At 47.3% G+C, this 25436-nt stretch overlaps 1 protein-coding gene and 1 long non-coding RNA gene across 3 annotated transcripts in view; both read right to left on the bottom strand.

Annotated features, from left to right (window-relative positions):
- Positions 1–5879, bottom strand: part of BEND3 (BEN domain containing 3) — a 34036-nt gene extending 28157 nt beyond the window's left edge. Inside the window, exon 1 of the mRNA XM_059176959.1 lies at positions 5557–5879. The gene's annotated coding sequence lies outside the window, so the exon portion shown is untranslated. The remainder of the gene's footprint in view (positions 1–5556) is intronic.
- Positions 5880–8694: 2815 nt separating this feature from the next.
- Positions 8695–24875, bottom strand: LOC131833547 (uncharacterized). Of its 2 annotated transcripts, XR_009354517.1 has the most exons (5): positions 24758–24875; positions 19349–19426; positions 10858–12985; positions 10446–10725; positions 8695–9025 (listed from the first exon to the last, which is right to left on the bottom strand). It is a non-coding gene; the product is annotated as an uncharacterized LOC131833547 (long non-coding RNA). The 2 variants fall into 2 exon arrangements; XR_009354516.1 differs by having other exon boundaries at positions 8695–10725.
- Positions 24876–25436: the final 561 nt, after the last annotated feature.

Genomic DNA, 25436 nt, shown 5'->3' with positions numbered 1-25436 from the left:
TTCCTTGTGGAGAGCTGAAGACCAGACCACAGTAAGGAAAGGAGGGATCACCTGGTGTGGTGATTCCTTGCCAATGCCCACTGCCTTCCCAGGGTCATGGATCTCTTCCCTAAGTGTCCCACAGGTGTCCAAGGGACAAAGTTCTCCAGTGCTGCTCAGAGGGGGCTAGGAGTGGCCAGGGGTCTTCTCATCAAGTTCTTTCCAGAGAACCTGTGCTCATGAGAGGGCAGCCAGACCAGTCCCCTTGGTGAGAGCAGTGTGATGTGAATCTGAGGCACCAGGGGCTTGTGGCTGGCCAGGACTCACCCAGGACCAGCAGCAGGCCCCGAAATGGGAAGTACTTGGGCTTCCTGAAACCTCGAGGTTCAAATCCCAGCCAGCTGACTCAGGATTCTAGCCCACTAAATCGGAAACATCCACTGGACTTAGCCCCGGCCACCAGGCTGAGGTACAGTCCAGGAAGACGAGGCCCAGCAGCCCTGACCTCCTCACGCCACGCGGCGGGGGCAGATCTTCCTCCTTCCCAAGTCACGTTCTCAAATGCAAAGTGACGCAAACTCTCACCACAGGAAGGGCTGCTGGAGAACGGGAGCCCCAGAAGAGCACTGTCTTTAGAACCTGGGACCAGGGAGCTGGGGACTGTGCCGGCTGCCACATGCAAGGGGTAATGCGGGGAAAATACGCTCGGACCGTTCCTGATAAAACATCCTCGGGATTTCAAAAAGGTAAAGACCTAACAAAAACTCACCTCATCCTTTTCACAACTGCCACAACTCATCAGACTTTGTGATACTTCTCTGTCATATCGATTTTAAAAATTAAGCAGATGGGGCGCCTGGGTGGCTCAGTGGGTTAATCCGCTGCCTTCAGCTCAGGTCATGATCTCAGGGTCCTGGGATCGAGTCCCACATCGGGCTCTCTGCTCAGCGGGGGGCCTGCTTCCCTTCCTCTCTCTGTGATCATCTCTTCCCTTCCTCTCTCCTACTGTGATCTCTCTCTGTCAAATTAATAAATAAAATCTTTAAAAAATAAATAAAAATAAAATAAATTAAAAAAAATAAAAATTAAGCAGAGAAAAGGAGGGCAGCAGCTCACATTCTGGAAGGCCAGCTGGCAGTCCGTTCCCCAGGTGAACCCACTCGCAAGAGCCCTCTGACTTTGCAGGCAGAGAACCAGGGAGGGCAGCGCAGTCTGTGCCTCACTTGGGGTGTGGGGTTATCACAGAGAGCAGGGCCCCAGGTAGGCTCCGGGGCCTCACTCCAGCCTTCCAGAAGAGCCTGAGGAGTGGGGCATGAGTGCGCCACGCTGCTTCCTCCCTTCCCGCCGAGCGCCCATTTGTAGGTGGGCTCTGGTGCAGAAGTCACCTGGTCCATGGGCCCCTTGGACAGCCCGGGATCCGGGCTCTGGACCACGGACCACCAAGAGCAATGACGAGTGCAGCTGATCTTGAAGAAAATCGAGAAAAACCTACCGAACTTGAGGGTCAGAAAGAATTGGGTTAAAACCCTGGTCCCCCTACTGTTCAGTTTATTAACCCGGGGCAAGTGGCTTCCCCACCCTCGGTTCTTTCTTCTGTAAAATGGAGTCGAACACACTACCCTACCTAAGGAATTTTTGTGAAAATTATAAAGGACAAAGTGACTGGCACATAGCACCTAGTAAATGTTATCCATTTTAAGGCTTTTTTAAATAAGATTTTCGGGGCGCCTGGGTGGCTCAGTGGGTTAAATCTCTGCCTTCGGCTCAGGTCATGATCTCAGGGTCCTGGGATTAAGCCCCGCATTGGGTTCTCTGCTCAGCGGGGAGCCTGCTTCCCCCCCCACCCCCCACCCGCCTGTCAAATAAATAAAATCTTTAAAATAAATAAAGATTTTCAAAGTCACCGTAATACTGGATAGTTCTTAAAACTACAAAATTAAGTAATATGCCAAAGCGTTTGACAGCTTAGTGACTTTTCTTGTCAACGAAAGAAACGAAACAAACTGGAAGGGGGTGAAATCAAATAAAATGCTCTCCCTAAGGACAGAAAGAATGTTCCCATGCCATCTGCTCTTGCGGGGCGCGGGGCTCTGCGTTTACGGGATCAGCTGGGAGTCCCGCGGCTCTCGGAACCCGGCCCTCTTGGCACTGGCATCCCGCCCCTGGGACTTGTAGGACATGTTTGCAATTTGTTTTTATTTTTAGACACATCTGCAAATGCAGTTTGAAAAATACCAGTCCTCACAAAAAACCAGGGCAATTTTCCCCCGAGTTTTCGAAAGCTGTAATTGCTGCTGCCTTCCTTACTCAGTCGGAGGACAACCGCATCTTCCAGCGAGGCCAAGAAGCGCGACCTCCGCCCGGCAGGCTGGCCCGCCCGCAAGCTGCTGTCTTACCCTTCAGACTGTCTTGTCTGAACCTGAGGAAGCACGATGTCCTCCTCCTCGGCTAAGCCACACTCTCAAAGCCTTCCTGAGGCCAAGAGGGGCTACCTTCCAAAAACATCAATGGGGAAAGTTGCCGGACTTGTAACTTTAATCTCGGCACCCAGATGCCGGGGCTCAAGGAGGAAAAAAGGCCAGCACACCCTAGCAGTCACCCATGTGACTGCCTGACTGTACAGTGGTGACTAATTTTCCTAGGAGGTACAAGCTGAGTTTCCTCTGTACTTCCCACTTTTTCAGAGTACGTCGTCTTGTGACCACATGAGCTAATTAGAGTTGGGGCACAGTCGGCTGTAAGCACCCCCCACCCACCCCCATGCCTCCATCCTTCCCATCACTACTAGCTCCGTGCTCAAACCAACATTCCCCAACACCCAGGGCAGACCGGGGCCCCCTGACAGGCTGTTGTTGGAAGAGCATGCGACTCTCGATCTCAGAGTTGTGAGCTTGAGCTCCACGCAGGGTGTGGAGATTACTTATATAAATAAAAACTTGGAGAGAAAAAAAAGGCCAATGAGTAATTTATTCAAATTGAGCAATCAATGCAATTACGGACACTGATGCAACTGTGTTTCACTGGCCACTGAAAACCTAACAGGAGAGGGAAGAGCAGGGCCATTGGTAGAGAACAAAGAACTGAGAGGGTTTATTTTAAATAAGATGTTTCAAGTTGGATTGAATAGGAGGGGTGGTCACCCTATCAGGTGAGCTGCTGAGAAAAACCGGGCTGGTTTGTAACAGATCTGATCATTCAGTGACTAACATGCCAGGCATTAAGTACAGCTACCAGCGAAACAGCGCCTCTCCTGTTTGACACCCAGGAGGCCTGAGGCCAAGCAAGCAGCACTCTTAGCATGACATGTGGGGGTCATGTGTGGCGGCTTGTTCCAGAAGCCCCAAGACCCGGAGCTGAAATAATGTTGCAAGAAATACCGGAGCATAAGAAGGGACAAGAACAACTGTTCAATCTGGAGGGGGAAAGAAAGAGCAAGAGCGAACGATGCTCACAAAGCACTTAATAAAATATCCCATTTGGAGGGCACATGTGTTGTGACTTTATATTTTATTTAAAAATTAAAAAAAATCACATGGTAAGATTCACTCTCTGGGGGGGGGAAGGTACACAGTTCCATGAAAAAGAACATGCATATACACCCCTGTAACCACCGAGGGGGAGGAGGCAGAAAAGTTCCGTCAGCCAGAAGACTAATTCTGCAAATAATTCCCCCAAACTTACATTAGCCAGTAAGGGGCACAATGAATAATAAGGGAGGCCCCCATAATTCACCACCTTTCATCTCAACCAGGTGCCAGGAAAAAAAAGGCTACATCCCACCTCCCATCCACGAACACCAAGTTATTTTTGCTGCTTGGCTAGCAACCTTCATGTGTTTCTACATTATACAATTTTGCGGTATTTAAAAGACACATCCCCAGATTTTTCATCACGGTGTCAATTCAATTCATAAAAGCTTCTTGTTTCCTTCCTCATTGCTTCAGGGGCTTTTTAGCTTGAAAAAGTGGCAGGTGGGACATTCTGCAGGAGACTAAATTTCCACCTCACCAAATCTGTCAGGGTTGATTCTAATTTTTCTCTTCCTAATTATTAAACATTCTGCAGTTCCTCTGCTCATGTAAAGGATGTTCTGGAACCTAGAAGGGCACCACCAAAAGGGGCAGTACTAGTTAAGTGTGGGCAACACAGTACCCTCTAATAGGTTACTGGGATGAAGATCTTGTCTCTTAGGTCCTAACTGGTCTCTGTTCTTTGCTGGAACTACTGCTGTGTGCGCGGTGGGGGGAAGGGAAGGGCATAAAACTTTTCTGTACAATGTCCTGTATGGTGATATGAAACCATGAACTAGGGACGGATGATTAAACAAAACAGAACAAAAACCAAGGGGGCTGGGGTACGGATTAACAGAAGAATCTCCTCCATCCCTCTCTCACATACCCAGCAAGCCAGAGAGCTCACTTCCTTGCCTCAGTTTCCTGCAGCCACAGCTTTCTGGCACGGTGAACAGTCAAAAGTCACTTTAAGAAGTTGAACATTACCAACTGCGAGGTGCTTATTAGCTCTATTCCGTGCCCCCTCGTCTGGTTAGCCTCTGCGTGTACAATTCGTCAAGCCGGGCCACCTGAGCAATCAAACTCTCTCACCCCCGTAAAAACACCTTGTAAAAAACTAAGCCGCGACACACAAGGCCCTCACCAGCGTTGCCCCACAGCTCACCGATAAGGCGAGGGCAAAGTCTGCGTGGGAACTCGCGTTTACAATAAAGAGGGAAAGGGGGCGGACGGTCACGAGGAGCGCCGAGCGCCCTGGGCTGCAGCTTTGCTGCCGGCCGAGAAGGCCCCGCGCCAGGCCGGGTGCACACCCAGGGCGCCGGGCCCGCCTCCAGCTCCTGGGCAGCGGGAACTGTGAACCGCGCCGTGGACAGCGGGGGAGGGAGCGCTGCGCCCCCTGGCGACGGGGCCCTTCCCTATCCGCTCCGGCGGCGGCCGCCGCCGCCGGCCTGCCTAGCTCCATTTGCAGACTTCGGAGGCAGCGTCCCTCCGAACGGGGGCTCCTCCGGCCTCCAGCTCCCCGCTCGGCATCTCCCTCCAGTCCCCGCCCCCTGCTCCTGCTCTGACACCCCCTTGTACACGCCGAGCCGTGCCCCGCCGCAGCCCGGCCGAGCGCGAGCGCCGAGCCCACCGCGGGCTCCGCAGAGCCTTCCGGCGGCCCCGGCCGCTCCATCGCAGCGCCAGGCGGGGGTGCGGGGCCCGCGCACGGCGCGAGTGGGGCGGGCGGGCGGCGGCGGCGCGGACCGTTCCACTCCGCGCTCCCCCCCGCCCCCGCGCGGCGCGCGTGCTCCCCGGAACGCCATGGAGCCGCCGCGTTCCGAGCGGGCACAAAGGGGCGCGCGGCACAATGGGCGCGGCGAGCCCGTGGGCACTGGGCGCCAGCTCGGGCGGCTCGGCCCTGCGCGGGGGTGGGCGCTCCTCCCGGCGGGCGCGCTCAGGGCAGCCCCCCTTCGCGTCCCCTCCCCTGCTCCCGCCCCCACCCCGGCATGGATGTTGCAGCCACTCGCCCGTCCGTCTTGCCCCGGAGCCGCCACCGCGCGGCCGGCTTGATCCGCCCCGCACTTACCTGGGACGCGAGTTGTGTACTTTGCAGAGCGGGCCCGCGCCGAGTTTGGGCGCCACGTGGGGGGGTGGGGGAGCGCGGGGCCGGGGAGTGGGGGCCGCGCGCGGAGGGCCTGGCCGGGGCGGCCCGGGGAGTTGCTGGGGGCGGCGGGAGGGCGCCGTGTATTTTCCCCTCTCTTTGTGTGTGTCCGTGCGCTGCGCTCTCGCGTGACGTGACGGGACTCCGTGTGTCATTTCCGCACAAGGACACAGGAGCCCCCGCTGCAGTGGAACCACAACCCCTCCGCCCCCACCCCTGGCCCGCCCCTCCCCCTCAGCGGGGCACACGCGGGACCGGCGGCGGCGCTCGGGCGTGAACGGCCGCGGCGGGGAGCTGGGGCGCGCACTCCGGGGACCCGGGCGGCCCTGCGCGCTCGTCCAGCGCCGCGCCGCTCCACGTGGGCCCGCGCCGGCGGCTCCCGGCGGGGGGCGGCGGCCGCGCAACCCACGGCGCGCCCCGGCAGCGCTGCCTAACAATGTCCCCTGCACGCCGTGTGCTCTCCCCCCGCGAGTCATCGCTCTGAAACGTGGTTGCTCAGCCCCGAGGAGTTTGACCTGAAAAGCCTCTTTTTCCACTTTTTTTTTTTTTTCCCCTCCGCGGGACGACGACTGTTGCGGGTCGTCTCCTCCCCTCGCACCCGCGTCTCTCCCCAGTTTTTGGCATGCCGGTCGTGGCCCCGCACCCCTCCACCCCGGGCGGGGTGTTCCCGCGCCGCCATCCGCACAAAGACCTCGGGGCGCCGGGACCCGGGTGGCTCCCGGGGCCCCCGCGAAGCCGGCATGGAGTCCGGCGGGGCGCGGGAGAGCGACCCCGGCGCTGGGAAACGCAGGCTCTGGCCACTCCCCCGGCAGGGTGGCCGCCCTCTGTTGTGAGCCGGAGCGGAAAGTCACCCTTTTACTTGGAACCCGAAGTTTTGGGGTTTGAGGCTACAGAGCAAGACATTCAGAAGTGCGCGCGCTCGCAGACCCACATGCCACCGACAAACCCACGGGGTATCTGCGCCGAGCGCTTAAAATAGAAAAACACGAGTCACCAGTTCAATAAAGGTTGATTCTTTCTACTCCTAACTCCCAGACTGTAGATTCCAAGTTGATAAATACAAAACCTACCCCTCGGGTATTAAGTCTCAATGACTTGAAGGGGTGTGGCGGGTGAAGGTCAGGGAAGCCCAATCCAACAGTTAAACCACGTTTACATTTTAGGCAAACAATGAGAATGTAGATTTAAAAAAAAGAATCCTTTAATTTGCCGGTCGGAGTAAATATAAAAAGAAAAATGCAAATGATCCCATCTGCTGCTCACAGCTGACTGGCTGCAGGAGCGAGCCATGTGGCCCAGCCCTGCGCGGTCAGTGAATAGGTAGAATAGATTTTAAAAGAAGGCATATGCTGGCTCCTTGCTGCCCAGTTGCGGGGAGGGTTTGAATTAACGTATAGGTCTGGATTACCGTATCCTCCGGACCCCTCCAGTTGGGAATTTAGTAATTATGCAAGTTCTTTCCCTTCGGGTTTGAAATCAAAAGGCGTACGGTTATCTAAGACCTTTGAGGAACTACGTGGAACATTCTGGAGGCTGTATTTGGATAGCCCATTTTGAGAAGTCAGTACTAATTGCTATGCAAAATTAGCAAGCCTCGGGGAGAACCGAGCTCTGCATCCAGGGGGTGCTTTTATAAAAGAATCTATACGTGCTCAGTGTCATTCAAAACAGGATGATGAAAAGAATGGGGCCGAGATAGCAGCCCTTCAAATTCAAAAGACTTGAGACGCCCTATCTACATTTAAAATAGGGCGGAGGGAGGAAGGGAGGAGGACCGCTTGGGGGAGAATGGTTAATTTATACATTCCCAGAAGACGGAATGGAGGAGCTTCGGTTTCTGCCGGGAACTTGACTTTTACACTCACACATTAAATAACATGTATAATACGGTATATCGCTTGACTCACTTAACAGATACAGCAGTTTTAGTCTCACCTTCAATCTAATGTGACAGTTATAATTAGAATTTAAAGAGTATAAATTGCATTTCATTAGTTCAGTTTTCTAGGATTTCCCAGTAGAAGAGTTAGGAAGAGTTAAGAGTAGCATTTAAGCTCACTTTGCATTTTTAAACCGCTTTACAGAAGTGGTTTAAAAATGTAAAATGACCTTGTTACGTTGTTACAAAGGGGATTAGATGAGATAGGTGTTGTGACGATCTATAGCTTTAGCCGGCCCTCTACTGTAACAACTGAGGTGTTTAGAGAGGAATTTAATAAAACAATTCAAATAAAGATAGAAACCAACATTTCCTTGTGTTTGAAACCAAGAATTTTGTCAAATATAGTAGTTTTGTTAATGAATAGCATCTCAGGCGAACAGCATGCTTACCTGACCGCTGACTTTTTAAAACATCTTAGAGAAATGAGAGTGACCTTGAATATTATAAATTACACATCTTAATTTGCATAACTTGATCAATCTACTTAACAAAGCTGTTCATTCCAAATAAGTTATTAACAAAAAAGGAAATCATTGCTATCTAGGAAATGACCTACCTTCAAATGGTTTTGTATGCTCTTTTTGTTTTGTTTCATAAGGGAAAATAGTATATGAAGTTGAAGACAACAGCCAAAGCTGCATTGGAATAGTTTAATCTAACTTGTATTTTGGAGGCTTAAAAAAAAAAAGGTCTGAAAAAAAAATAATAGATCTGAAAGTGCATGCAAATAAAAGTAATGCCTTCTGAAAAAAAGATGAATAAACATGGAGTAAGATGGGGAGAGGAATGACGTATAAAAAACAATTCCTGCCCAACACAACCCAAAGTCAGTAGGAGTGACGCCGGGTCCTGGTTCATGGGGATGTGTGTAAAGACCTTAAAAATAAAATAATTAATAAATCCCTGAGTTTTAGATATCTGCATGATTGGCAATTCCTTAATTAGAAATGCAAGTTTTCTTTGCATTAGAAATTAGAAATGCAAATTTTCAAGTTTTCAAGTTAGAGTTGTTGCAATTGATCTAAGGAGCTCATTTCCAATCTTACCTGAGTCAGAAGCAGCAGGTAGATGGGCTCCCTGACCATACAAAGGATTCACACAAAACACTAGACCAACTCAAAAGAATTGCACAGCCTTTAATAAAGAATGGGATATATACATAATGTAAATATATATAATTCAGAGTGGCAGACAGACAGGCATTAGGTTTCAGTTATCTTGTAACTGCTATTCTAAAGGTTTTTATCATCGCTAAAATATATTTATAGTTGCCAAGACAATATTTAGTAGGGCTTTTTTTCCCCCCTCAGTGGTTAAGTCTTAAAACAACGCAACAGATTTCACTGTTACTTGTGAGACATTTCCACTTTATTTCTTGCCTGCTGGATGTATAATTTTGCCAATTCTTCCACTTCAAACAGAAGTAGCTGACAGATCCAGATTCCATGAATACTGACAACAGAAAAGTAAGAAGGAAAAAAAGAAAGGAAGTGGGAACACGTATTAACTTCATTAAATAGAACTTATGGAAAGACACACCTTGAAAACTAACTTGCAAAACTGGCTTTTGTTTGGGAAATTAGGCTCCGGGAGTTCAGTTTAACCCCTTGTGTGCTGGGGCGTGGGGGCGGGGAGACCTACCTTTAGTGGAATCCAGAGGAGGTAAACGACCCAACATGGGGGAAAAGATTAAGTTCTGAATGAAAATGCTGCAGAGAATTTGTGCTGGGCAGTTCTTCTGCGTGGAAGGACTATTTAATAATTTATAGGAGCTTGCGATTTTAAGTACCCAACACAGCCATTAAGATCTGATTTTAGCTGAATATCTGGCTTGCACAATAGGATTTTGCAAAAAGAAATGTTAGGAAGAGTGAAAATCACTGCAATCCCTCTCTCAATTTCAAGCCCTTGAGAAAACAAATGCCAAACTGAACTATAGCTCATCCCAAGCCCAGAGTGCTGGCTGGAGGCATCGCAGGCCCAGCGCCCCCGAGCCCAGAGGGGCGCCCAAGGGCCTGCAGTCAGGAGTCCCCACACTGATCACACAGCTGTGACTGGCAGGGAGCAGGGAGTAAAGGGAGGCCGCTTTCCCAGCCAATCGGTGCCCATTAAAAAAAGAAGAAAAAGAAGACATACTCTCCTAGTAACCGGCCGGTTTTTAAGAAATGATTTCAGGCTGTGGATCAAAAGAGCCTTTAAATGAAATTATATACATACACAGATACATCTTTTTTGGTCTTAGTTGACCTGCCTAAAAATCTTTCTATACAATGAAACACCTCATAGAAATGAACTCGAGGACCAGTGATTCTATTTCTAAGACTCCTTCCCGGGGAGATACTCAACCAAAGCTACATCTGCAAGTCTGTTTACTGCAAGTCTGTTTACTGCAGGATCGTTCATGTTAGCAAAAAAAAAATGGGAGGTGATTTGAAAACCTGCTCAATAAATGACACATGCCAGGCATACTACACAGGCTTTAGAAAGAGAAGTACTTTTTCTACACAGACAGAAGAAAGTCTAGACCACCTTACTGAGTAAAAGACAGTCACAGATCTATTTGAAAGAAGACTTGGGCTGCCTGGGTTTTGACCTCAACTTTCTAGTTGGGTTCTTTCCAGTTTGTCTCTAGGCTCAGTCAGAAGACCTGGAGGGCAAGACCATCCCTAGAAGCGAACCAAAACTACCCCCGAAGCCATAAGGACCGGGCTGAGCCCATAAGACCCCACCCAGGACTGACTCCAGGACAATGATCCTTTTGACCTTCTCAGCCTACCTGTAGGTACCCGCCCACCTTTGCACCACATTTTTCCTTATATAAACCTGGAAGTCGTTCCACTTTTCTGGCCATAGTTTCCGAGAGGAAACACACCCTTGTTTTCTGCTATTGGCCTCTTTGAAATTCCTTTTTTGTGCAGGGTGCCTTTCTGGCTCAGTTGGAAGAGAATGCAACACTGGATCTTGGGTTATGAGTTTGAGCCCCAGGTCCGGGTATATAGATGATTTTTTAAAAATGGTTTTTTTAAATTCCTTTCTTGTTCCACCACTTGTTTCTCTGCCTTTGGATTTTATCAGTGGCGACGGGCTGAGCCTGGTCTGTTGGGAATTCCTGGAGCCAGGTGCCCTCGCACTTCTGTGTGTCATGTGTAATCCTGTTTTTGTAAAAAAAAAAAAAAAAAAAAAATGCACATGTTATTTCTGTGTGAGAAGACGGGGGAAATGGGGGAGCCAATGTTACAGGATGGCAGGGAGGAAAGGGAGATGTTGACTTGTTCACATAATACCTTTGTGTCCTGTTGGGTTTCATTTTTTTCTCACAATGGGCATCCACTGCTTTTGCAGCTTTGTACTCCCTTCCCACAGATGAAGGCCTGAGTCGTCACCAGGACCTGCAGAGGGAAAGTCTCCCGAGAGTAGCTAAGTCACGCAGAGCTGGTGGAAGAGTCTGGATTTTCTCCTGTCACCAGGCTCCCCTTTATCTCCATGTTCTTAGTAGAAAACAGGGAAAGATCTTAATACGGCTCCAAAAGTAAAAACGGCATTTGGCTGCAGAATTTGGGTCTCCCCTTCCCCAAGCTTCTGAACTGTCAGTATCTTATGTACGTATGTATTTAATCAGAGAGAGCACAAGCAGAGGGAGCGACAGCAGAGGGAGAAGCAGGTTCCCCACTGAGCAAAGGAGCCGGATGTGGGACTTATTCCAGGCCCCTGGAATCATGACCCGAGCAGGAGGCAGGCAACTTAACCCACTGAGCCACCCAGGTGTCCCATGAATTGTCAGTATTTTAGAGAAGTAACCGTGACTGTACCTAAGGATTTCCCGAGAATCATGGCACATTAAGGTCTGAGAAATAATAAATGCTAACTACTTGATTATACCAAGAAGGAAGCTGAGGTAGAAAGGAAAGGTGGCTTGCCCAAGGCACATTGGCTTCTGGAATGATGTTTTTGGGTTCCTCTTTGTTATTCCTACCAAAGGCCAGAGTAAAAAAAAAAAAGAAAAAAAAAAGAAGGAAAGTCAAGAGGCCACAAAAAAGTGAAATACACAAGGTCTGTGCTTCGCAGAGTGTTTCTTCAGAAGAGCAGCCCCTGCCGCCAGCCGCATCCTTCGGTGAGCAACTTAGCTCTCCTGGAGAGGCCTCGGGGAGTCCAGGTCTGGGCCACAGGCCCCTGCTCTACTTCCGAGGCATCTTTTCTTTCCTGGTCATAGAGGCTGTTAGGAACTCAACTCTGACCTCCCCCTAAATGCATGTATTGAAGTCCTAACCCCTAATATATCTCAGAAAATGGACTATATTTTTTAATAACTTTTAAAAAATTGTATTTATTTATTTTTTGAGAGAGATGGAGAGAGAGTGCGTACTCACACAAGCTGGGGGAGGGGCAGAAGGAGACGCAGGCTGGATCCCAGGACTCTGGGATCATGATCTGAGCTGAAGGCTGATGCTTAACCGACTGAGCCTCCCGGGTGCTGGGAGGACTGTATTTAGAGATAAACTCTCTAAATTATTAAACTCTCTTAATTACAGAGGTAATTAATGTTAAATGAGATCATACGGTGTGCCTCAGTCCAATGACTGGTATTCTTTTTTTTTTTTTTTAAATTTAAATTCAATTAAATTTTTAAAATTTCTACTAAGAACATGAGTCGCCTGGGTGACTCAGTGGGTTAAAGCCTCTGCCCTTCAAGTCAGTCATGATCCCAGGGTCCTGGGATCGAGCCCCGCATCGGGCTCTCTGCTCCATGGGGAGCCTGCTTTCTCCTCTCTCTCTCTTTGTCTGCCTCTTTGCCTACTTGTGATTGATCTCTGTCTGTCAAATTAATAAATAAAATCTTTTGAAAAATAAATTCAATTAAGTAACAGATAATATATTATTGGTTTCGGAGGCAGAGGTGAGTGACTCATCAGTCTTCCACAACACCCAGCGCTCTTAACGTCACGTGCCCTCCTTAGTGTCCATCACCCAGTTACCCCATCCGTCTACCCTCCCCTCCAGCAACCCTCAGGTTGTTTCCTAAGATTAAGAGTCTCTCAAGTATCTTAAAAGCAGAGGGAGAGTCACCAGCGATGCGCACAAAGAAATGGGGACATGAGAGCCATCAGGGGACGTGAAGAGAAGGTGGCCATCTGCAAGCCAGGGAGAAGGGGCCTCAGGAGAAACCAAGCATGCTGGTACCCTGACCTTGGACTTCTGGCATCCAGAATTATGAGAAATAAAGATCTGTGGTTTGAGCCCCTGAGTCTGTGATATTTTGCTACGGCAGCCTGAGGTGCCTAATACAGAGACTCTGTCCCCGGGAAGCTGTAAGAACCTTTCTGTGAACTCCGGGAGGCAAGACCATGTCCCAGCGCTCCATCTCCAAACACCGGGCTCCTGCCTCAGACATGGTGGATTCTCACCGAGTATCTGCTGCAAAGATAAATGAGTCGCTGTTAGATATCATGTTCCATTCCTTATCCTTTTTTTTTTTTTATAGATGAAGAAACAAAGGGTCGAACATGAGGAACAGGATGGGTCCTAGTCTGCATGAATGGTGTCTGGAAACATCCCTGGAACCCCCATGCCGTTAGAAGGGACAAGCCCAAAAGCAAGCAGCTAATCAAGGTTGGATCCGCGCCACGTGCCAGGACGGCACCCCCCTCCCCGGTATAGAGCCTCATGAAGTTCTTTCCGTTGTTGTCTTAGTGTGCTCCGGCCACCGTAACAAAAATACCCTACACTAGGGATCCAGAAATGGATCTTCTCACATTTCTGGAGGCTGGAAGTCTGAGATCAGAGCACCAGCATGGCCCGGTTCTGGTGAGAGCCCTCTTCCTGGTTTGCAGGCAGCTACTTTCCCGCTGTGTCCTCCCACGGTGGATAGGAAAAGAGCAAACTCCCTGGGTATTTCTTCTCACTGATCTTGGGGCGCCTGGGTGGCTCCGAGGGTTGGGTGTCTGAACTCTTGGTTTCAGCTCAGGTCATGATCTCAGGCTTGTGAGATTGAGCCCCGTGTTGGGCTCCACGCTCCGCAGGGAGTCTGCCTGGGATTCTCTTTCCCCCTCTGCTCCTCCCCCCTGTTCAGGCCTGCTCTCCCTCTATCTCAAGTAAATAAATCCCTTTTTTTTTTTTTTTTTTTCTGGCAATGAGAGAGATCACAAGGAGGCAGAGAGACAGGCAGAGAGAGAGGGGGAAGCAGGCTCCCTGCTGAGCAAAGTGGCCCGTTGCTGGGCTTGATCCCACAACCCTGAGGTCATGACCTGAGCTGAAGGCAGAGGCTTAACCCACTGAGCCACCCAGGCACCCCTCAAATAAATAAATCTTTTAAAAAAGCACTGATCCTGTCAGGAGGGCCCCACCCTTACGACCTCATCTAAGCCTCATTATCTCCCAAAGGCCCCATCTTCAAATACCATTACCTGGGGGGGTAGGTCTTCAACATATGGATTTGGGAGGAACATAAACATTTACGTTTGTAACGATAGTGCTTTCACATGTTGTCACCCTGTTTGCCTTTGAGCACGGATCTGAGAGAGGTGGCGTAGATGTATCACCTCCCCGTATCGATCTATCCCATTTTTGAACAGATGAAAAAGGACAAATGTCCAGAGAGATTACGTGGTTTGTAACTCATCCTCTCCTGTAACACACAGTTATTGCAGACCTAATATGTGCCGGGATCTAGAAGCATCACGCGGTTGGCACGACCGGCATTACAGCCTGAGTACTAGTTCTTCTGCTGTTTTCCAATTCAGGCTACTTATTTCCCAGTTTAATCGTTCAAAACAGAAATAGTGCCGACTACAATAGAAACTCACCTTTTCCTTGCAGAAAATCCCATTCTGCTCTAAGACGTATAGGAGTGCTAGAGCTCTCCTTGCCCGGCCAGGCATTTCTGCCTCTTCTGCCTGTGCCTTTGAGGTTTTTGGAGTCTCCTAGTCAATGCCTGTTCTTCCTCCAAAACCTCCTCTGCTGTGTTTTCACCACCCCCTTCCCCACCAGGGGGAGTAGCACCGGGGTCTCTGCTCCCGCTTAGACCTTTTGTGCAGACAGCCTTTATCTCAGCCTAAGTGGTCTTACCTAATGGGACTCTCATTCACGTCTTTCAGATACCCTTGGGCAGGACTCCAGTGTGTGTCCCGCTGCCTTCCGCACTAAGGATCTCAAGGGGCTCTTCCCTGCTGTGGCTTGGACACAGACTGTAGATGGGAGCCAAGCCATGATACACGGATTTTTAAGATTGCATGTGGACAATTCCCAGCCTTCCTGGGCGTCCCAGACCCACTCAAGAGGAGGACTCTGAAGGAGATGATGACAAAGCCACACAACTGAATCTTCTCTTTTTGAAAAGTATACAGGGGTACCCGGGTGGTTCGGTCGGTTGAGCATCTGACTCTTGGGTTAGGCTCATGTTGTGATCTCAGGGTCCTGGGATCGAGCCCTGTATTGGGCTCTGTGCTCAGCACCGTCTGCTGGAGATTGTCCCCCTCACCTTTGCCCTCTGCTGCTCTCCCTGCTGGTGCATTCTGTCTCTAAAATAAGCAAAATGGGGCGCCTGGGTGGCTCAGTGGGTTAACCCTCTGCTTTCAGCTCAGGTCATGATCCCAGGGTCCTGGGATCAAGCCCCACATCGGGCTCTCTGCTCAGCAGGAGGCCTGCTTCCCCCCTCCCTTCTCTGCCTGCCTTTCTGCCTACTTGTCATCTCTCTCTCTCTGTCATATAAATAAATAAAATATCAAAAAATTAAAATATAAAATAAAATAAGCAAAATGTTTCAAAAATAATAATAAAACAACTAAAAGAATACAGGCTGGATGGTGTTTTTCTTTGCTAGGGCTGCCATCGCAAAGCGCCACCAACTGGGTGGCTTAGAACATCAGAAATTTATTCTCTCACAGTTTTGGAGTCAAGGAGACCAAGATCAAGGTGTTTGTTGGCCAGGCTGGTTCTTTCTGAGGGCTGTGAACAAGCATCTGCTCCAGGTCTCTCTCTCTCAGTGCCTGGTAGCCTCAGCTGTGCCTGGTAGCCTCAGAGATGGCATTCTCCCTACGTCTTCGCATCATCTTCCCTCTGTACGTGCCTGCCTCTGCGTCCAAACTTCTCCTTTTTATTTATTTTATTTTATGAAAGGTTTATTTGAAAGAGCACAGATGTGCTAGGGTGGGGGAAGGGCAGAGAGAGAGAATCTTCAAGCAGACTCCCAATGAGCAAAGAGCTGGAGACAGAGCTAGACCCAATGACCCATGAGATCATGACCTTAACCAAAATCAAGAGTCGGACACTCAACTGACTGTGCCACCCAGACGCTCCCAAACTTCTCCTTTTTATAAGGACACCAGTCATACTGGAGTGGAGTCAACCTAATGACTTCATCTGAACTTGATCATCCTCAAAAACCTTATTTCCAGGGACGCCTGGGTGGCTCAGTTGGTTAAGAGGCTGCCTTCGGCTCAGGTCATGATCCCAGCGTCCTGGGATCGAGTCCCACATCGAGCTCCTTGCTCAGCAGGGAGCCTGCTTCTCCCTCTGCCTCTGCCTGCCATTCCATCTGCCTGTGCTCGCTCTCCCCCCCCCCCTCTGATAAATAAAATCTTAAAAAAACAAAACAAAACCTTATTTCCAAATAATGTCCCATTCACGGATGCTGAGGGTAAGGATTTCAATGTCGTTTGGGGGATTCACTACAACTTATGGGGAAAAGAGTAATATGTTCACCCGGACTCCGTCCTAGCATCCCAGAAGCCCAGGGTCCCAGAGTCAATGTTCTGCTGACGATGTAACTTCCTCTGCTACCAGCACAAATCTAAGGATTCTTATAAAACCTGTCACTGCAGGAAACTGCCTTCCCTCTTATTTTTAAAGAATGTGCCTAATTTAATTTTGCTGCTCCTTGGAGACTTGGCCACTGCATTCATATTTCCACCCCTCTGCCCAATCACTGTCCTGCAAATAACGAGTGACAATAAATGCTGTAGACTTGCTAGCTATATAGAGTGCCGGGCTTATAAAGTCACACAGATCTGGATTTGAATCCCGACTCCAGCGTGCACTAAGTGTGAGATTTTGGAAGCTTGCTTCTGATTTGAGTTTCCATTTCTGTTTCACAGCACGAGGCAACCCCGCCCTACAGGGGGGTTATAAACAAGGCGGTTAGGTGTAGCACTGCTACAGGCTGGCAGAAGGTTAGTTCAATAAAGGAGAGCTGTTATTTTTATTGGTTATAAATGAGGGGAGCAAACTATTGAGATAACTAACCCGGGCACATAACAGTTGGGGTTTTGAAAAACACATTTCTGGTTTAGCAGCAAAAACACAAAGGTTCATATGCCCAACCCGGATGCTATCTGGAAGATACCCATAGAACCCTATGTTATTTTATTTATTATTATTTTAATTAAAAGGTGTAATTTATTTATTTGACAGAGAGCACACAAGCAGGGGGAGCAGAAGGCAGAGGGAGAGGGAGAAGCAGGCTCCCTGCTGAGTTAGGCATCCCATGTGGGGCTCCATTCCAGGACCCTGGGATCATGACCTGATCATGATCAGGTGAAGGCAAACACTTAACGACTGAACGACTTGGGCACCCTGCCCTAGAACCCTATTTTAAATCAAAACTCCATGCAGAAAGGGAGAGATACCATCATATAGTTCTAAAACAGGTGATGGTCCCCGAACCACAATTCTAGTGTTCATTATCTTTCCCCCATCCACAAGGAAAAGAACAACACGTCCTGCTGTCTTTCCCCAGGACAGGCTCTGGTAGCCTCTATCATGAATGCACATTGGGGCCACTAGAGCCCTGAGCTAAGTAACCACGCCAGTGAGAGAATACAGGTATCGTATGCAGTTCCGAGTCCGTCCATTTGTGTGCATGAAATAACCACGTTTATATTTTACTTTCTATTTTAAGCCCCATCGTTTCGGAGTCTTTCCCACTCTCAGTGGGCTTCCAAGAGCCTCTCTCCTATAGGCATTTGCCCACCTCGGTTCTGGCTAAGTCCTCCATCATTCTGCTCACTGTCCCCTGCGGGCAATGGCTCTGCCAAGCCTGACCGGGGACACCGTCATCTCTTTGCAAGGCTGCCTAGAACAGGGATACCTGATGCAATTGCCTAAAGCAAGCAGCAAGAAGAATTCATGGGGGAAGCCAGTGGATTGCCTATTCAACGCATAAGATCATCACTTCTACAAGAAAATGCACTAGCTCCCTGGGTTCTTTCAATGTGAACCATCTTTAGTCTATCTTTTGTTCCTCCATTTATGGGGGAAATCCTGGGTAAAGAGGAGCATCCTCTATTGTCCAGAAAACAGCAGTGGAAGTGTTAGGGTGATTAACCCTTGGGGTCAGCGGAGGGATAAGGCAGGGAGCAGTGGGGACTTCGGAAAACTACAGAGTTCATTCCTTATCTAAGGCAGGCAGCCATTGGGTGTCATTACAGACCGAATCCAGTACGGCCAACTCTGCCAATTACTTCCGAGAAACCCAAACCTGGAATTTTATGTGAAATTGCCCAGATTTTTAGTGTGAATGACTGCAATTCACATGGCCAAACAAAGTCAGGTCTGGCCCACAGGCCTCTAGTCTGTGGCCATGGCTCACACTGTGTCTTCTCGAAGGGCAGGCCTGCCTCCAGCCAGCTTGCTGGAAAGCTCCCGTGCCAGCCCCTGCTCCTCTCCACCGCCTTGTCCGGGATCCTCCTGCTTTTGCCTTTGGCTCAAGTCATCTCCTTGCTGGGGCTTATGCTTTTAGAAACGAAAGCTTGAGGACGATTTCCACTTTCCGTTCCATCTCATCCTTCACCAAGACAATAAACCCAGATGGGAATTTCTGCTTGGAGGCAGGGAAGAGAAAGGGAAGGGACAGGAGAATAAAAATATAGATTACTACCTCAAAAATATGATCTTGCCGAACATATGTGAGTTGACGTTATCTATAGAGCAGTTTCAGGATTTCTCGGTGGCTTCTAGGGAAGCACTAGGACAATCTTTTAGGAAGGAAATCCCCATTCAGCCAACTAATCAGATTCCAGTTTTCACAGTAAAATATAAGTATCTAACACAAGGTCTTCTTAATAATGTATTATAATGTAGCATTTACTTTTATTAGTACAGTACCTTGTTTTCCTGATTCTGCCGGGGGCAATTTCTGAACTCAATAAAAAGGTTTTGAAAAGTAGGTCATATCTTGGAGGTTTATCCATCGAGTTAATAGTAAACACGTGATACTAGTTATTACTCAGCCGTCATTGGTTTAAAGGATTAACATTACCACTGAGCCGTTACTGGTTTAAACGACTAAAGCCATACAATCCTTGTGCTCCGGGAAGATGATAAATTTGGGAGCAGAAAGTTCAGACTCAAATCACCTTTGTTTCATCATTTTCTTTGGTGGTGGGAGAGAGATGCTGGTCTCCCTGTGATACTCATTTGAGTGGTCAGGAGTGAGGCAAGAATATTAGAAGTATACCAGATGAAAATCGTTCAAATAAATGACCTTATTACCCTCCTGACATATATAATCAGCATGGACCAAAGAGGAATAATTGCCCTTTGGAACTCACATGTGTGAATTTGAGGGGAAAGGGACCGGAGGAATCTAATAATCTCCATTACTTGCTTCCCTTGGGATACCCTACATTAGAAATTAGAGAGGTCTGAGGTTACTTTTCTTCAATAAAATTAAAAAAAAAATTTTTTTTTTAAAGGAAAGTATTAGCTTCAGTAGAAACAAGTGACCTATGCACAGGGCAAGGAGAAACTCCTAACCAGTTTGGGGATAGATAAGGCACTTACGTTGTGATTCTCGAAGACTCACACATTTGGTATTTCCTGAATTCTCTTTCTGGAGATATCGAAGTTTTCAAATGGTATCTGTAATAAAATATGTTACATCCAAGTTGCTAGCCAATGATTTAATAGCATTTAAACGTTAAAAAATGAAGACACACAAAAGGTACAGCTTCTGTACCCATGCAAATTCTTTGTAAGATGCTTGTTGCAATCCCAGCTTTTAGTAAGTAAACTTAGTACTTAGGTAAACTGCATTTATCCAGCCTTGACATTGGGTAAGTAAGTAAATTATTTCAGTGCCAAAGGGATCGCTAGTCTAGGCTGGAGAGTAAGTGAATGTGTTTTCCCAATGGCTACATTCCCAGAGAATTTTTGCAGGGACAGAATTTGGCTGATATCAATTGTAGAGGGAGGTGGGGGAGGCCATTTAGTCCCTAAATTAGGGTTGTGCACCCATGCAGTTGGCAGGAGAGGGTGAGAATTCTCTGGAAGACAGCCTGACTGGTTTTAATGTGACAAAAGCTCTCAAAATTAAACAAATATTTATTGAACACCTACGACTGCAAAGCTTTGAGCCCTTTCAGGAATTAAAAAATGGGTAAGTCAAGTGCCTGTCCTCACAAAGATTTCAGTCTAGCCAACGAATCTACCACGAGCCGTGAGAACTGGAATATGAAACAGAAGGCAGCATCAGAGGGAGCCCCAGCGTGGGCATAAGTGAGCAGCTGGCTCAGGAAGTTTCCATGAAGGACGGGGTTGTCCTGAGAGGCTGCAGAAGTCTGAGCGGGATTCTGACCCACAAACGCTGGGTGAAGGGCATTCTGAGCAGAGAAAATCCTGGGCAGCCACTGAGCAGGAAACTGCAGGCTGTATTTGGAAAACTATACATAGCCCTTTGGAGTAAAAACCAGAGAGCCTGTGAAGTTAGAGTCCAAGCCTAAGTAACAGGTAAGGTCAGAACAATAGGTAGTGGGCAGAGAAGGTGTGTGCTGCAAATCTTCTGCAGTTTGCTTGACAGTTTCATCCAAGACAGATGTGACCTCTTGCAGTCACAGACCAAGAAGAGCCTGATCTCAAACAGCTAGCTAGCTCTGCTGCTCTCAGCAGTGCCCGTCTCTCAGATTGCCTATCTCCGGCTCGGTTTAGTGACCCAGCCATCACTCACAAGTGGAGGGACGCCAGGAAAAGGGATGGGGGCAGAAACAGAAATGTAACCAATAACTGACCACTACCGCCTTTCAAGGCTTGCCCCTCCATGCAGATGCTGAGAAGCCCAGTTTGTGGGTTCAGGGAGCATGCCTATAATACTGGAATAGGGCATGTTTATATAAGGAAGGAAAGGCTGCCCCCCACCCCTGCCCAAACCAGGAAATTTTTTTTTAAAAGATTTTATTTATTTATTTATTTGACACAGAGAGAGAGAGAGATCACAAGTAGCAGAAAGGCAGGCAGAGAGGGGTGGGGGAAACAGGCTCCCCACTGAGCAGAGAGCCCGATGCGGGGCTTGATCCCACAACCTTGAGATCATGACCTGAGCCGAAGGCAGAGGCTTAACCCACTGAGCCACTCAGGTGTCCCCCAAACCAGGAAATTCAACAAAGAAGTAACTAAAGAAGTTCTGAGTGTGTTGGATAACAAGAGATCATCCACAAAAGGCAACTATAAATTTGAGTTTTCATAGCATTCATATAATAGGGTTAATATTCTCCAGATGAAAATTTTCTCCTTTGCATGTCTTCCTTTGATTTTCCTGCTTGAATTTCAATTAGTCTCAACCTAATAAAGGCTTTTTATAGCCAACCAGAAACATTTGCAGTAATCAAAGGCTTTAAAATAAAAAAATATATATATAGTGCTCCTATGTTGTGGGCATTCAGGGGATCCTTTACAAGCACAGTAAAACCCCCATAATAAGGCACGCATCAAAAATATAATTTTAGATATAATGCAGAATTGGCAACTGGCTCCCAATGTGGGCCTAGCCTATATTTGAGAACAGGACAGGGATAAGAGTTGGGGTGGGCATTAAAGTTCTATGCTGAGGTTGGGGATGGGGATCTTGGCATGGAGACCAAGGTCATGAAGGTGAAGGAAAGGCATGTAATAAACTTGTTGCAGAAAAAGAGAAAAGTGAAGAGTGAGTCTCTGGGTTTCAGTATTCTCCAAGGCAAATCTCTGAATCTGGCCAACTAACTGGGACATTTCTGGAATTACTGATGCTCTACTGCTGCCTCCGGTCTCAGAATTGTCCTAACAATATTTAAATTGGAGCCAACCACCACCACCAGGTGGCACCAAATCACAGCTTTGTCTGGCCGAATTTAGACATGGCAGCTGGACTCCCAGAATTCCTCCCCAGCTAGCTCCATACTGGTCATTTTGTTGTTGACCTTACAGAAAACTGTGACCTTATGTTTCAGATTACTGAATTCGTTGGCTCTCAGTTATCCAATTACAATAGGGTTTTAGTGAATTAATTTATGATAACCAAAAATCAAGGCAAGTACTGTCTTAGTGGACTATAGGAAAAGGAGGCTAAATTAAATATTGATTATTTTATACACATTAGCTGATTTAGTCCCTTCAGCAACCTATGCAGTTTAGGTTGAATAAGGATGAAACGATCACTTCTATGGGCCAAAAATTGTCAACTATGGACATCTTCACATAGTTTAATCTGATAGTTACCATTAAACTATTCCTTTGGTGCTGGGTTCTACATATACCTCATAGCTTTAGCTTATTAACTCAATTATTAAACATATTGATATATTTATTTTATGTGCTTGATCTTTAATTTCATAAAGATGTGGCTAACATCTTTTAACTATAACTTGACTTTATTCATTTCTCCCAGAAAATTTTTTGTTTCTTTGTATATTTTGATGTTGTATTGTTAGGTGCATACATGTTTGTTTGTTTGTTTTAAAGATTTTTTTTTTTTTTTTTTTTTTTTTTTTTTTAAGATTTTATTTATCAGAGAGAGAGAGAGAGCAAGCACAGGCAGACAGAATGGCAGACAGAGGCAGAGGGAGAAGCAGGCTCCCTGCGGAGCAAGGAGCCTGATGTGGGACTCGATCCCAAGACGCTGGGATCATGACCTGAGCCGAAGGCAGCTGCTTAACCAACAGAGCCACCCAGGGGTCCCTGTTTTAAAGATTTTATTTATTTATTTGACAGACAGAGATCACAAGTAAGCAGAGAGGCAAGCAGAGAGAGAGAAGGGGAAGCAGGCTCCCTGCTGATCCCCAAATCCTGGGATCATGACCCAAGCTGAAGGCAGAGGCTTTAACCCATTGAGGCACCCAGGTGCCCTGCATACATGTTTTTTTTTTTTACAGATTTTATTTATTTATTAGAGAGAGAGAGAGAGAAAGCACAAGCAGGCAGAGGCAGAGAGAGAAGCAGTCTCCCCACTGAGCAAGGAGCCTGATGTGGGACTCGATCCCACGACCCAGGGATCATGACCTGAGCCAAAGGCAGCAGCTTAACCAACTGAGCCACCCAGGCACTCCCCCTGCCCCCGCATACATTTTTTTTTAAATTTTATTTATTTTACAGAGAGAGATCACAAGTAGACAGAGAGAGGGAAGCAGGCTCCCTGCTGAGCAGAGAGCCCGATGTGGGACTCGATCCCAGGACCCTGAGATCATGACCTGAGCTGAAGGCAGCGGCTTAACCCACTGAGCCACCCAGGCACCCTGCATACATGTTTTTGATGGTTATAGTTTCTTCTCTGTTCCTTTAATCAGCATATAATGTCTTTATTTGTCCCCTATATTTTTTTGCCCTATATTCTATATTGTCAGCTATTAAGATTTTCCCCCTTTTTTTCTTTTGGTTCATAATTTTTCCCATCTTTTATTTTTAAACTTTTTATATCTTTTAAGTTTCTCTTTTAGACAACTTACTATTGGATCTTACTTTTTAAACCAATCAGAGTGTGGTTTTTTGTTTTGTTTTTAAAGATTTATTTATTTGAGAGAGAATGGGTGTGGGTGGGCAGAGGAGCAGAAAGAGAGGGAGAAAGAATCCCCAAACACACTCCCTGCTGAATGCAGAGCCTGACATGGGGCGTAATCCCAGGACCCTGAGATCACAAACTGAGTGGAAATCAAGAGCTGGAGGCCTAACTGACTGAGACATCCAGGTGCCCCCTCAGTCTGTTTTTTTAATTAGTCAATTTAATTTAAAAAAAAAATTTTAATTCATGTAGTTAACATACAGTGTTTGGTCAATTTAATTAATGTATATTTATTATAATGCATTCCAATATAAGTACTTATTTCTGCCATTTTATTCTACATTTTTCATTTACTACACATCTTATATGTCTTTTTTTTTTTTAAGATTTTATTTATTTATTTGACAGAGACAGAGACGGTGAGAGCGGGAACACAAGCAAGAGGAGTGGGAGAGGGAGAAACAGGCTTCCCACTGAGCAGGGAGCCCCATGCAGGGGTCTATCGCAGAACCCTGGGATCATGACCTGAGCTGAAGGCAGACACTGAACGACTGAGCACCTAGGCACCCCACATCTTATACTTCTTTCCCCCTTTCTGTATTTTTTTTTTTAGATGGGGGAAGAGGCAGAGGGAGGCAAAGAGAGAAAATTTTCAACAGCCTCCAGGCCCAGCACAGAGTCCAATGTGGGGCTTGATCTCTAAACCCTGAGGTCAACAGTCATATGCTTTTCCAACTGAGCCAGCTAGACACCCGCGATTAGATATTTGTATATACAATTGATCCTTGAACAATGTTGGGGCTAGGGGCACTACCCATCACAGTTGAAAATCCATGTATAATATTTGAGTCCCCCCCCAGACTTAACTATTAATAGGCTACTGTTGACTGGAAGGCTTACTGAGAACATGAACAATTGATTCACACATATTTTACATGTGTTATATACTGGATTCTTACAATAAAATAAGGTAGAGAAAAGAAAATCATAATGAAAATACATTACCAGTACTGTATTTTTGGGGAAAAACCTGCATATAAGTGGACCCACACAGTTCAAAGCTGTGTTGTTCAAAGGACAACTGTATTATGAGATGATCACACTAAGTTTAGTTAACATCCATTACCACACAGAGCTACAGTTTTTTTTTTCTTGCAATGGGAGCTTCTAAGATGTATTCTTCTAGCAATTTCCAAATATGCAATACAATATTATTCACCAGAGGTACCATGCTGTACCTTACATCCCTGTGACATATTTGTTTTATAAATGGAGGTTTGCACATTTGACCCTCTTCACCCATCCTCCACCTCCCAGCCCCTCACTTCCACCCCCATTACCCATCCCCCCCATCCCCCCCCCCCCCCCCCGCAACCACCAATCCATTTTCTGTATCCAAGAATTCAGGATTTTGTTTTTGGTTGTTGTTGTTAAAATTCTACACATACGGGAGGTCATGCAGTATTTGTTTTTCTCCATGGATTTTTCTTTTTCTGGCTTTACCGTTGAGCATTTCAATCTGCCTGGAATCTGTCTTACTTCAAACCCCATGTTCTCTCTGTTGCACCAGCAAGAATTAGAATATCAATGGAACCTTAGAAATGTGACATCTACCCCCACTGGATCCCAAACTGGAAAGTATGTGAGAATTACTTGGAAGCTTTTGAGAAACGTGATCCCTGCCCCTTACTTCTGGAGGTTCTGGCTCACGACATGGTGGGGGCAGGAGGGGCGACCCTGATACTAACACAAGCCCCTGATTTTGATGCAGGTGGTTCACATACCACATTGTGGGAATATGGTTACCATCTGTAACCCCATAACTTCCCAAATGATAAGCTTTATGCTTGTCTTTGAACTTTAAATATTGCTTTTTAAAGATACACCCCTTGGGATGCCTGGGTGGCTCAGTCAGTTGAACATCTTGCCTTCAGCTCGGCTCATGATCCCGGGGGCCTGGGATTGAGCCTGGCATGGGGCTCCTTACTCAGCAGGGAGCCAGCTTCTCCCTCTCCCTCTGCCTGCTGCTTACCCTGCTTGTGCGCTCTCAAATAAGTAAATAAAATATTAAAAACATAAAATAAAGGTACACCCCTGGGGTCCCTAGGGGGGATAAATAGAGGATGC

The sequence above is a fragment of the Mustela lutreola genome, chromosome 6, assembly GCF_030435805.1.
Source record: "Mustela lutreola isolate mMusLut2 chromosome 6, mMusLut2.pri, whole genome shotgun sequence".
Classification (NCBI taxonomy): domain Eukaryota; kingdom Metazoa; phylum Chordata; class Mammalia; order Carnivora; family Mustelidae; genus Mustela; species Mustela lutreola.
Note: the sequence above shows the minus strand (reverse complement) of the source record. Positions and strands in the feature narration are given on the sequence as shown.